Genomic DNA, 15,257 nt, shown 5'->3' with positions numbered 1-15,257 from the left:
GCAGCTCATTCCGACCGTTCAGATAGTTCCTTCGTTTTGGAATATAGTGGGAAACCTCATTTACTGAACCAAAAAGAACTAGATGATCTGATTAGAGATCTACAATTACCGAAAAATAAGTCCGAATTGCTAGCATCATGACTCAAAGAGTGGAACTTCCTACTTCCCTCCTGCAAGATATCTAAGTACAGAAGCAGCCACCAACATTTTTCCGTTTATTTTGCTGTTGAGGATTCAGTGTGCTACTGTACAGATATCGGTGGTCTTTTTAGGGTTATTGGGTTTCAATATGAACCAAAGGAAAGGCGACTGTTCATGGACAGTTCGAGTACTAGTCTGAAGGCTGTTATTTTGCACAACGGAAACCAGTACCCTTCAATCCCTGTTGCACATTCCATCCATATGAAGGAAAGTTATTCAAGTGTGAAGCTGATGTTGGAGAAAATTAAATATGAGGAACATCAATGGGACGTGTATGGGGATTTCAAAATTATTGATTTTCTTCTTGGGTTGCAAAGTGGTTATACTAAATATTCCTGCTTTCTATGTCTGTGGAACAATCGGGCAACTAACCAGCATTATGATCAAACCGTGTGGCCTGAAAGAACGGAGCTTATTCCAGGAATACATAATGTGATAAATGAAGCATTAGTGTCCAGAGAGAAGATTCTCATGTCAACATTACATATTAAGCTGGGATTCGCAAAACAATTTGTGAAAGCTCTGGATCGCAATTCACCTGCCCCACAATGTATCAAACAAATGTTGCCAGCTTTATCAGAGGCAAACAGACATTTTCACAAGGCCTCAGATTCGTGTCATGCTTAATAGTGCTATACTTAAACAAAAAATGACAGAGTTGGAAAGAGACGCTTGGGAGGCTTTTCATAAGTTGTTGACGGGATTTCTTGTGCATAACCGAAGTAAAGCGTTGGATCACCACGTTAAGACACTCATTGGTTAACATCGAGCATTGGGATGTAGAATGTTTTTAAAATTACATATACTTCATTCACACTCGGATTTCTTTAGGGAGAATTTAGGAGATGTTAGCGAAGAGCACGGGAAACGTTTCCATAACGACATTGAAGTAATGGAAAGCAGATACCAAGGAATGTGGGACAGTGCAATGATGGGTGATTATATTTGGGGGCTATTTTGTGACGAAGTAAACGTTTTCCTCAAAAGAGAAAGAACCACTAACCTTCACTTTTAATTACGGAATTCCAGTACTTGATGAACACTTTCCTCCAATCTCAAGTACTTTTGTATATTTTTTTATAAGAAATGTAATATTTACATATTTTGGTATTTATGTATTGTTATGTAGATTTTTGTTACCCAGACAATTGATGTCCAAAATGTGTGTGTTATGTTTGTAGTTCAATGTTCCTATTAGATACAATTGTATAATATGTTACTGTTTCAATAAAATCAGATATGCTTATATCATCACAAATTTTGACATTACGGGAAAATAACTGCCATACTCGTGTTCAGTGGGTGCAAATCATTAAGAAACCGTCGAAAAACCAACATAAGCACGACCTTGATCAAAATTTGTATACCAGTGTTATTATTAGTTTGAATTTCAAATACAACGGGTTGTTATTAATGAACATATATAAGAGTTCAATTTCGATAACTTTTTCACATGTTAATATTTCAGACTTGGACCCCAAAGCGTACAAAGAGCTGTTCACTATATATTACTCGACATCAACACCCAAGAAGATTTTGATCAAGTGATCATGTATTTTGCCTCCTTATTTTTTTGAAAAAGAAACCAATTATAATTAAACTTTATAAATGTTGTTATGCTAGCTACTTAAGGGATAAACTTGAATACTTATACCTAAGAACATTGTAGATGGAAGTGAACATACTAACAAACGGAAGTGAACATACATTTCTTTTGCTCGACTTAACTGGGATTTTTGTGTCTGTTCGTCCATCTGTTCCACGATAACTTCCATAAAACTTGTCCGATTGTGATGAAATGTTGCGTGTGTCTTTTTTCCATTTGCAGAAATAATCCTGTTCTTTGGGGTTCCAATGGACCAAGTATGAAAGGAGTAAACAGGGTAAAATAAACATCATGTGTCAAGTTTATACATGTACACGCGAAAGCATTTTCAATACTGAAAACGTAAAAAATTCGATTATGACAAACGATTCTCCCTCTCTCTCTCTCTCTCTCTCTCTCTCGATTTTAGTGTAGTATGACTAGTGGCGTATTTAGGATTTTGTTTTGCGGGGACTATGCACAACATGTGAATAAACAATTATATTTTTCCTTAGAAATAATAAGAAGGATTATTGTTGTAAGTGAGATTTGGGGGAAGGGCTTGAGCCCGATAATCAACCTCCTAAATACGCCATGAGTATGACGTACATTTTCTTTAAGGCTTCCAAACCATTCATTCTGCATAGAGCTGCAATTAGTAAAGAATAATACAGTGGTATTAATACAACATCGCTACTCTTTTAGAACTCCGCTATAATTTATATAAAGTTCATTTGATTTTTGGACAATATGATTTATATTTTCTTTGAGTCTTTTCCTGTGCTTGAAATTAAAATCAGTTAAGACTAAGCGGTAAATGTAGTTTTTTGATATGGCATGGATTGAATCCTGCCTCTTAGATTAGAAAATATCTATGATATCGTCGACGTTCAGGCTGAAGTCACTAACTCCAAAACGATACGTATGGAACTAGTTCTGATGCTAAGCGTTGTTGTCCTTAGCATAACAATGCCATTTGCTACGTCTAGCTTCATCAGCAGATGTCACTAAATCCAAAAACATACGGATGGAGCTAGGTACTTCTTCCAGTACGAGGACTATATATAAGGTGACATATACGACGTTCTGATACGTATTATGAGGCTTGGTGTAGCGGATGGCATTGCAATGCTAAGAATAACAACGCTTAAAGTCACAATTTCACCTGTCAGAACTTACCTGACAATGTTGGAACGCCTCGTATTTCACCTTATGTATTGCTATCATACTTAAAGAAGTATCTAACTCCAGTCGTATATTTTTGGAGTTAGTGACTTGTGGCTGAACGCTAACGAATATCATATTTTCATGGTATAGTCTATAATTTCTGAGGTTTCACAACTGTTCTCTCTACTTGGATTGAAACTCAATCCATGTCTAGTAAATGTACGTCTTCCTCTCCAGAATAAAGAAAAAACTATTCTATGGTAACTTTCCTAAATATGATCCGCTTTAATACATGATAAATGCATTTATTGAAGTTTTAGCATAATCTCCTCTCTTGCTGCTGAAGTCATTCAAATATCAAGATTCACTTAACGAGATATCACTTCAAATTCTATGATAACTTTCGTGAAGTATAAATTTTGTCGACCATAATCTATTTTTTCTAACATGTAACACTTCCCAAGTGTAACACTCCGATTTTGATAAAATTTGGAAGGTAGATACTACACATGAAATAAACGAATACTTTTTTCCATTTCATCCCCACCCAAAATTTTGAAAGTTGGCGCTCGAAAGGCAAGAAGAAGTGGACCGAAGTGAATGAAATTTTGTACAGATATTGTACACGTAAAATGAAGGAAAACATGTTTCGTATTTTGTGGAAAAAGCTTTTGCGTGGGGCGCGGACCCCTTCAAATCTTTGATCATGAAATATCAAAAAGTGGTAATAACAGTATATTATAAGTCTTAAGGGACATGAAAATTTGCAACGAAATTTAGGTAGTGATAATACGCAAAAAATAAACTAATACGTGTTTTTATTTTCTACTAAAAAATTGTTTGAGGGGCAAAAGCACCCACCCAAACTTTTGAAAATAGAGGGCTGAAAGGCAAGAAGAAGTGGACCGAAGTGAATGAAATTGTGCACAAATATTTTAGATGTAAAATGAAAGAATACTTGTTTCGTATGTTTCAGAAAAAAAAAAAAACAACAGTTGAGTGGGGCACAGATCCTTCCAAACCTTTGATTACGAAATATCAAAAGTGCTAACAGGTATACGTCAGAAGTGTCAAAATGACATGGAGAATTGGGACGAAACTTTTTTTAGAGACAATATACTAAAAGAAAGAAAAAAAAGCGAACACGTTTTTGCGTGGGAAAACTGTGTAATGGGCAAGGTCCTCTACAAAAAGTATATAATACCATGGCAGTACAGGAAAGAGTGGATCGAAGTGAATGAAATTGTCCATAAATATTGAGGTATATATGTAAAATAAGGCAATATGTGTTTCACAAGTGTCCTCGTTCCATTTGGTTAAAATTTATCAGATCAACAGTAAGCACAAACAGTATAACGTATGTTTTAGTATTTCGGGAGGCGCCTTTAATCCTTACAATGTTTTTCCTCATACACAAAAGCACATGTCTATTTATTTTTTGTTTACTGTTGATGTGTAAAATTTGAAGCAAATCGAATGGGGACACATGGGAAACACCAATTGTCTCATTTTACATATTGAATATCTACACGCAATTGCATTCGCTTTAGTCCACTCCATCCTGCGTTACAACGGTAATATTTAGTCTTTTGGAAGGCGCCTTTACCCCAACACTGTTTTTTTCCCCAAGAACTAAAAACACATGTTCGTTTATTTTTTACGCATTTTCCCTACACAATGATTCGTTGCACTTCAAAGATCCTTTAGGAATTTCTGACGTATACTTATTTGCGCTTTTGATATTTTGTAATTAACGGTTTGGAAAGATCTATGCCCCACTCAAACATTTTTCTTCTTTTTGAGGAAAATATGAAACACGTATTCCTCATTTTACGTCTACAAATTCTGTGTAGAGTTTCATTTACTTCGGTCTACTTCTTGCTTTTCGGCCCTCTAATTTCAAAATTTTGGGTGAGTGCTTTTGATCCTAAAACCGTTTCACCATAGAAAATAAATAAAAAAAAAAAAAAACCGTATTCGTTTATTTTTTTGCGTATTGTCACTACACAAAGTTTTGTTGCAATTGTTCATGTCTTTTAGGCACTTACGACATACTTTTGTTATTAGCACTTTTGATATTGCATGATCAAAGGTTTGGAGGCGTCCGTACACCACAGAACCGTTTTTTTTTAGAAAAATACGAAACACCTATTCAGTCATTTTACGTCTACAATATCTGTGCACAATTTCATTCACTTCAGTCCTCTTCTTCTTTACCTTCTTGCCAACTTTCAGTATTTTGGGTGGGTACTTTTGCCCCCAAAAAAACCTTTTCTCCGCAGAAGATAAAAAAGTATGTATTCGTTTATTTCATGTGTAGTATCTACCTGCCAAATTTTTATCAAAATCGGAGTGTAACACTTGGAAAGTGTTACATGTAAGAATTTCCAATCGTCTGAATTCACCTCAGCTGAATGAGGGAACATATTTTTCCGATTTTATATAATATATTCTTGAATATTTATGAATCACACTGAGAATTTTATAGAACATTGTATTGTTTAGTCGGAGATTAGTGACTTACTCTTATACAAGGTAGGATCAAAAAGTAAGGGAACAATGTTTTTTTCAGAAATCTTTATGTCTCGTTTGTCTATACTGTTACAGGGTATAACTGCTGTTACAGGGTATAACAGGGGACACTGCAAACTAACATTCCACATAGTCGCCATATTTGTCTAAACACTTGTTCCAGCGGGTGACCAATCTATCAATGCCACTATGAAAGAAGTCAGTGTCAAGGCTGTTCAACCAGGTTTTCACTGCATACTGTGCCTCTTGCACTGTGTTGTCCTTGAAGATGCTTCTTCATTGATCCGAAGAGATGGAAATCGCTGGGTGCAAGGTCCTGGCTGTATGCAGGGTGTTCCAAAACCTTCCAGTTGAAACGTGTGACATGGTCACGGGATAGGTGGCCTATGTGCGGTCGAGCATTGTCCTGTAAAGACACCCTCCCTTAGTGCTCCACGTCTTTTCCGACGTGTTGGTTCTGTCTGTCCAACGTCTGACAGTAGGTTCGAGCCGCGGTCGTGGTACCCGGTGGAAAGAATTCCAGGTAAATCACACCAAGGTGGTCTCAAAAGACAGTGGCCATTGTTTTCCTTGCACATGTTATTGTTTTAAACTTTTTGGATGGGGGCTATGAAGAATGTTTGTACACTATGGAGGAACGTTTTGATTCAGGTGTCAGAATAGCACAAGTGTCTCATCACCCGTAATGATGCGATACAGAAATGAAGACCCTTCTTGTTGATAATGGGTTAGGTGGTTCAGACTAATGCCCATTCGTCTGTTTTTGTCCGTTTCTGTGAGATTCCGTGGTACCCAATGTGCACACACTTTGTGATAGCCAGGTACGTTGTGAACAATACTGTGAACGTAACCATACACAGTTCAGTATCTCTGCAGAGTGTGACAGTGTGATTCGCATATCCTCCCTAATCATTCCGTCCACCTGACAAATGTTCTGGTCACTAGCAGACGTTGAGGGTATGCCTTCTCGATGCTCATCAGTGATATCAGTCCTCTCATTATCAAACTCCCTACACAAACACTACACTTGTTTTTTCGATAACACTTTGTTGCTATACACCTCCACAAGTTCCCGATGAACCTCTGCTGGTTTCTTTTCTTCTGCATGCAGAAACCTTATCACACTTTGCACTTCAACATTTGACCATGTTTCCAGTATCCCTGCCATCTGCGAAATTCGATTATCTGCAACTCTATCACCGTGCTGCTCTCTAGCGGTCACCGAGGATACTACCCTACATCACACCAAAACAAAGAGTAACTAGCATTCAGTGGTACATTTTTAGGGTACTTGTTAACTTACTTTTTGATCCTGTGTTGTAGTTTGGAGTTAAAATGAATGAGAGAAGAAGAGGTCATTCGCTTTAGTAATACATAGCATCATAGTAATTCAAAGTAGTTTTATTAACTTACATTAATACACTATACAAAATACTTTCGTTCCGAGATACGTTTATAATATCGGTAATAGTATGGTATACATTGTATAATTTGTTATATATAATATTTATCTAATAATATAAATTATAATAATACAAAATATAGTGATATTTTGTATTATATATATATATATATATATATATATATATATATATATATATATATATATATATATATAAAATGACTGAAAGTTTTCGAAATGTGGATGTGAAGAAGAATGGGTCGTGCCGAAAACCAATGAGAATGTGTTAGAAATGGTAGAGGGGAAAAGATCAATTTTAGATATTATTAAGAAGAGGAAGATAAACTGGTTGGAACATTAGATGAGAAGGAACTGTATCATGAGCGACGTTTTAGTGGGTATAGTTGCAGGAAGGAGAGGGAGGGGGCAAAGGAGACTACAATTAATGGACGATATTAGAACAGAAATGTTGTACGTGAAGACGAAGAGGTTAGTGGAAGACCGTGGAGCATGGAAGCTTCTCAGTTCTAGCAAGTAACCTGCAAATAGCGGCAGAATAAATATACGCACGAAATTAAACAATTTACTTCCAAATATTAGAACATAAACACGTAAAGTGGCCTACTTTAAATTACCTAGCTTCAGGTTGTCAAGAATTGCACATCATCCTCTCGCTTCTTGTTTGTCAGGGAAGTTTTTCTCAGGAGTAAAATTACTATAGCACAAAACTAGTTGGTAACCCATCTACGTGGTCTTCCATATTGGACTGACAACAATCAATGATGAAAACCGAAACCCAACAGATATCGTTATGGTTCTAGAATTAGTGTTATTTAATATTAAGCTAGTGTAAGAAGAACCTGGAGATTGAAAGCAATGACAGAAGATATGTGACAAATCATTGAATGACTACATCTAAATAAAATTATTTTTTAACAATTTGTTCAGTGACAAGAGCAAACCTGTCTTTTTATGTAACATTTTTGTCGTGGTAGATTAATGTCAAAAACATTCAGTATTTCTTTCTGTAATATCTGACACCTGAAGAATAAATTTGATTATGATATTAAAGATTGTGTTAATATCTCTTTGCAAATATAAATGTGATACAATTAAGGAATATTTTTTTTAAATAACCGTTCTTTACTTTTAGGTACAACAATTCGTAGTTGAGCATCAGGATGTCTTAGGAAGATTAAAGTTTATCTTTCCAGAGATTGAAGATCGGCTACAATGGCTTGATAATAACTATGATATTGTCGCTAATTGGCTAAATAATGCTATCGCAAGTTAGAGGAATCCAGTGTGGTTTACTTCAAATGTTTATGTTTAAATTTGGAATTGTAATTTAACTTCTTTAGCACATGTTGGCACTCTCTGACATCTATAGAAAAGAAAATGTGGATTTACAGTCCTCTAACACGTTTATGCAGTATTCATGACTGACAGCGACGCTAACATAGTATTCTAAAAAGTTAGGCATTGCTTTATTCAGACACAGGCACGTTTTTCTTCTCTGAATAAGTTAAGCTAATGTCACGACGGACAGATAACATTGTTTGACTTACGCGTTTAGTTGTGACTGAAAGTCAGAAATATTAAGATTATATTCGAAAGAGTTTATACAGGTTTATTATATAAAGTTTTACAGTATATGCAGTTTTATTCGAAATATTTAAAACTTTCCAAATATGGATGTAATATTTATTGAATGTAAGATTTAAAAAAAATTGAACTTACTTAATGCATTTATCCGAAAAGAAATATTTGAGTTTTACGCCGCACGACTATGCAGGTTAGGCTAAAGGAGACGGTGATGAAGAGAAATGAATGAAATGGTGGAATGAAGAAAGTGGGATGAAACGGGAGAATCCCGTGAAATCCCACGCACACAGTGTTTGTCCGCCACAAAGCTCACTTGTCACGAGGTGGGATCGCTCTACCACTGAGCCATTGCCGCTCACCGAAAAAGAAGTAAAGCGTACTAAATGCTACATAAATTTGATACAATATGATCATGCGAACTAAAATATTGCAAAAGTCTTAATGTGAAATGCTAAGAAAACAAATTTCCGTCGTTATATTTGATTGTGTAAAAAATATACCTGAAATAAAATTTCATCTTGCAATGATAAATTAATGTGTATTTTAATGAACCAAATATCTAATAGAATGGAAAAGGTAAATACTAGATCTGTTTTTTTTTTCAACTCCATTAAGAGGCCACACGGGAACCACGTAAGATCACTTAACGAGGATAAGAGAAAGCTATTCATTGGACATCCCTCATTCATACCACGGTCACATGCTCTTTCATTCAATCATTGTAGTTTAACTAGCATTAAAATATATCGAGTGCAATCAGATGCGGCCACTAATTGCGAACAAAATGATAAAACTCAATTTATCCAGGCAGAACAGCGTAATATAGTCACAGTTCATTGTCGAATGATTAAGGATTACGACAGAACTCAATAAAGTATTGCTGTTTGCACAAGTGTTACGTACAGTCCAAAGTAAGAATTACCGATGTGCTCGAAGAGAGGGGACAAGGGTGGAAATCTGTGGTAGTTGGCGAAATTTATGAACGAATGAATCATATGGTTCGTGATAAGAATAGAGTTTGATTTTTGAATTGTCTGATCCTGAAATTTAAGAGAACTTATCAGCCACCTAAGAAATCAAATTGCATCACGAACCGGCTTTGGAAGGCACTCTTAATGCATTTCTATGATTCTACACTCGATACTTCACAATGGTTCAATGATACAGTATGTCCTTTTGTATGGGAGATGTGAACATCCGATAAATAGATTTCAGTTATCTACATTTCGTCATGTCATTTGGGTCTTCCCTAGTGACTTAACTGAGTTGAAAAGACAGCCTTCGAATTAAACTACTCCTTAATCTGTAGGCACTAAATTAAGTATACTTAACGAATGTGCTAGAAAGGTGAAAACAAAGCCAACTGAAATTAATGAATGTACATGAAAAATAGAAATTCCAAGTAACGAGGTATGTGGAATATATGAATAGGTTTAGTACTCAGGTACTATTATTAGTGAAGATCTGACATATACACGAAGAAAGCACTTTTAAAATGGTGAAACACGGTTTTCTTTTTTTTTAAAAAAAGTGTATATCATTTAAATAAAGAAACATAAGTGATTCATAAGGTATTCTTGTACTTATTGAGTATTGTTCACATTGTTCTATGCCGATTAAAGATGTGAATACCGTCAAAGTAGGAAGAAACATGATTGAAACTGTTCGAAGTGTGACTATGTAGAAGGGTGGAGAAAATTTGCTTTGTGGCGTGATATGTTAGTAAAAGTTTGGAAAAGAAGTACAATATTTAGAATTGTGAAAAAGTGAAAGGATATTGTGTGAAACATTACTCGAGAAGATAGTTTTCCATTAGAAATGGTACTAAATATGTATATGATAGAATACAAACGTTTCAATCAAACATAAGACGAAAGAAGATGATTGTAGTTCAAGAAGGTGCTTTCTATATCGTACCGCACAGATGAACAGAGGACTTTACAGCACGAAAGGTTCTCAATCTGCAACAACCGATTTATCAATGACTACAAAGTTTTGATGAAGGTAATTAAAGGATATGTTCGAATAACGCTGCTAAGTACATTTTGGTCATTTGTCGACAGCGTGTTTAATAATGACCAACAGTATAAGATGACAACGTTTTAAACAATCTCCGTCCATAGCACTGTTCATCAGCAAAAACAAACAAGGATTATATGCAGAGTCAATGCCATTCGGGTCCCCTAGACATACAGTAAGTGTATTATACTATAAATTTCCTATTGACTGTGTATTGGACATGCCGTTGAATGTGATTCTTGAATTACAGTTAGTCCTGAAGGCTGGTTTTACTAGCCACACTTCTTGCAAGGCTAAAATTCTGTCCAAAAGTTTGAATGAAGTTGTTTGTGAGTTATGGTGTTTTTGTATCGAATAAGCAATGAAAACGCTTTTTTTTTTATTAAACTACATACTACTTTCATTCAACGTCCACATTATTCCATAAGTTCCTTACCTCCGAAGAAATATTACGTTGTTTAGTACAATTGGATAATTAAGACATTAAGTGCTTGTCTTTTCAACCGATAATTGTGTCTCAGGAAAAAGACATCAGCGTTAGTGACTTGGGTGGTATTCTTGAAAAGTAGGGCTCCCGGAAGTTCAGGATGTACATCGTCTGTATCTTCAAAATTGAACAAAACTCCAAATTCTCACTTTCTCCTAAACATAAGTAAATACTATTCGTGCTATAGTTTAAAAAATGCGCTTTTTAAAGACATCGATGCTCATGTAATAGGAATAATCTACTCTGAGTCACTCAGTTTTTGTAAGTGGAACAATAATTTTAATAATCATGTTTTAATAATCATTTCCGTATAAGAGGTACTTTCATAACTCTGAATATATTGCAAATTTCTATAGGATGTCTCTTGCTTTTAGTTAAAAATCTGGTTATTCTATGTTACTGACACTCCAAGTAAATTCGAAGTTCAGATAGACACCTAACTACACTAAGACATACTAACAAGGGACGTATGCGAACCATGACAGCAAGATGTTTATGAAAATTGGTACCCTGACTAATTGTGGATCGCTAATCATCGTGGTGATAGTCACTAGGTGTAGAAATGTCTTGTTTACCCGCGACGTATAATGCATATACCAAGCAGTAACCGGGTGAAGCTGTACCGAATTATATCCCAAAAAAGGCTGGGAAAAGGTAGAAAATGAAAAATATGCGCAGGCAATCTGATACTTATGGGAGGGAGACACGTGACCAAGAACACGGCAGTAATGTCACACAAGCATCCCATCCCAAGAACACGGCAGTAATGTCGCCATCCCAACACAAACTTATAGTTTTTCAAAAAGAACCTATACCACTTTGTGGAATTAAAACAATTGGCACAAAACATGAAAGAAAATAAGCAAAAGGTGAGTTAATAGTATTGCCAAATAATCGAGATATGAGACTGTAAAGTTGAGAAATTATGGGATCCATACAGAGAAACGAACAAATGTACAACAACAAGAAGACTGTATAGTATAGTAGGAAGCAAACCACAGCATGCACAACATCCAGCTTGATATCCATTTCAAGTGTGCAGCTAGGTGGTGAAATGTACTTATTTTGCCATACGATCTATGACTTTTCTGTTGTATGTATTGGTGTATTATGTTAAAATATTTTGCTCTTGTTTATTACTGGTAACCTGACTGCAGTGTGTTTCATCTTCATCGTTGTCTTACATGGTAACGTTTCCAGTACTCAGAACTAACACCTTCTGACGTACTTTCTTGTCACATATTTGTTACCCTTCATGCCACAGCTTTCTATACTCTTTTCAGGTGCTACGCCGTCGTTTCTGTAGTTTGGAATGCATGCAGGATTTTATGCAGTGTTGCAACCCCAAGATATTTTGTTTTATAACTCTCGGGAACAATTCGAGATATCGATTCCACACAAACGTCATTGGAATTGCTGAGCTATAAGATTTGCTGTTCACATTTCCGCATTGTCACATGGGACTTCTTTCTGCGGCTATTCTAATATCTGTCCTTCTTGGCTGAATCCTATATCAAACCGTTAGTTATTGGATACTGTGCATGCTGTAGTGTACTTTATATTGTACATTTGTTCCTTCTACAGTCTTCTTGTTGTTGTACATTTGTTCGTTTCTATGTACGGACTTCATAATGTCTCAAATTTACAGCCTCATATCTCCCTTATTTGGCGACACTGGTAACTCATCTTTTGCTTATTTTCTTTCACGTGTTATGCCAATTGTTTCAATTCCATAAAATGTTATACGTTCTATTAAAAAAACTATAAGTTTGTAATGAGATGGTGACTCTGCTTGTGTGACACTACTGCCGTGTTCTTGGTCACGTGTTCCCCTCCCGTAAGTATCAGGTTACCTGCACACATTTTTCATTGTCTGCCTTTTCCGTCGTTTCTGTGGTATAACTCGGTACAGCTTCACCCGGTCACTGGTTGGTATATCGCGTAAAGAAGGCATTTCCGCACCGAGTGGCTATCACCACGATGATTAACGATTGACAATTAGTCAGGGCACCAATTTTCAAAAATATCCAGCTGTCACGGTTCGCATACGTCCCTTGTAAGACATGTGTCATGTTAAATCAATGTAGAACCTCAAGGGTAAACTAAAACTGACCAGACACACACACACACACATAAATCCATGATGACGTCATCCAAAAATGGAAGAGCGACGCAGATTTCATTTATATAAGATACCTTTTAAAAGATATCTAACGTTCAACAATTATACAGGGATGCTAAAGGAAGATGGGTAATGACAGGCACGTAGCCAGGATTTCGTAATACGAGAGAGAGTGTGTGTGTGGGGGGGGGGTCCATGACGAAATACTGTGGTTATCAAACCAGGGGCCCGATCATTCTAAACTATTTTACTGGCAACACTGGTTCGTTTAGCCAAAATTTCGGAATGGGGGAGGGAGGGAGGCGTGACATGAAATGCTGTGCTTGCACACCAGGGACTCGATCAATCTAAACTACGTTACTTCCAACATACCTATATATTGGTTTGTTAGAACAATAAAAATATGATATGTTAGTAAGTATTTTAATAACAAACTATGAAGATACTTCGAATAAAAGAATATAAAAAAAGTATTGAAAAAGATATAGTCTTCCAGTTATTCGTACTTGGTTCTTCTTGTCTTCTTTCTTCTTTTTTATCTTCGTTTTATGCCGTCAAAGATAGCACAGAGATATCTTTCGACAATAAAAACATCCTATAAAATGGGTTGGTGTTGCCGCGAAACTGAAAATTTCTTTAACAAGTGCAACTGGAATCTAAGTTGCTAGGCTCATATTATTGGTGATTGTGGGCATTTCTTAAGTTCTACCTGAGAGTCTATCTGATCGAACCAATTTACCGATCGTCATTTGTAGTCCATAGGATTAACATCTAGCTAGATTGAATTTGAAATGCTCCGTTACAATAATATCCATTTTTAACTTAACCCCCTCTCCCGTTTCCTTCACACAAAGCTCTCTATAAGAAAGAGTAACCAAATGCTTGCTGTAGCTTTACATTTTTAACGCTGATTTTTGTTTTTCTCGTTTATTTTTCTTTCGTCCTTCCTTATTTCTTTTTCATTTCTGGTTTCGAAGGCGGGGTCCGTACCTGGTAATGATAATGGTAGAAAGTGATTGGAATCCGGATAATCCCAAGAAAACCCACGCACACGCTGTTTGCCCACTATAAAAAAGACCATTTACCGCCAGAGGCTGGGATAGAAGACGGGACCTCATGCATCAGAATCAAAGGCTCTACTACTGAGTCACAGTGTAAGAAATATCTTATAATGCATCACAATAAAGTAGTATTTATGTATATCAAGCATGTGTATGTATGTAAAGTAGTATATCAAGCAACATTTTATGAACATTTAGGCTTCAATATCGTGTAATTTAGTTTATGCTGTAGGGGCACGAAGTATTACTTGTGGTTAAGATTATATTATAGTGCAGAATATAGCCTATATTTCCATAATATTTCAGGAACAAATTCACTAAGGAAACAACAAATTTAAAATATATATGTGAGAAAATGAAATAAATATTATGAAATAAAAAGTCGGTAAATATCTATTACTAGATTTCGGCTGGCTAGTAATTTGCCTCAGACTCCTGCCCCGGTGTTGGTCTTCGGTCTCGCAGTTTTCGTATCCCTAACATATCTCTAATATTAAGGGATTACGAGATATTTCCGACAGTTAAACGAGTTATTCTAACAGTTACAACCTTAATCATTTTCCTCCCGCCCTTTTCTTCCTTTCTAAGGGAAACATTAAAAAAACGTTTAAACAGGTCATTTGATATTTTAAATTTAAACTCTAAACGACAATTTTCATAGCCTCTAACCTTAACGCATTTTGAAATATGACCATTTCATTTTTAACATTAGAACTCTGACTCTTTTTCTTCTTCACTCCTTTTTTCTTTTCGCCGTGGAAATTATAAAAACAGAAGTAAAAGTAAAAGTTCTTTAGCTTTAAAGTAAAAGTTTAAATACCGGATTTCATGTCTCTAACCCTAACTAAAGATTGCGTCCAACAAAGCATTAGTATTTAGCCCCAATTTCATCTCCCCATGAATTTGCTCGAACTTGAGTGCAAGCGGTAGCGTTAATGCATAGAACACAACTCTGAAGGAACCAGAGTGATCAGATGCACCGTTCCTGCGTTATTGTGTTCCAAAGTGTCGGATGCCACGAGATGGCGCCAGTATCGAGACGCAGCTGCGAGATCGCCTCTTAACGCCTCAAGGGT

The sequence above is a fragment of the Thermobia domestica genome, chromosome 2 (genome assembly GCF_964235325.1).
Source record: "Thermobia domestica chromosome 2, izTheDome1.hap1.1, whole genome shotgun sequence".
NCBI classification, from domain to species: Eukaryota; Metazoa; Arthropoda; class Insecta; order Zygentoma; family Lepismatidae; genus Thermobia; species Thermobia domestica.
Note: the sequence above shows the minus strand (reverse complement) of the source record.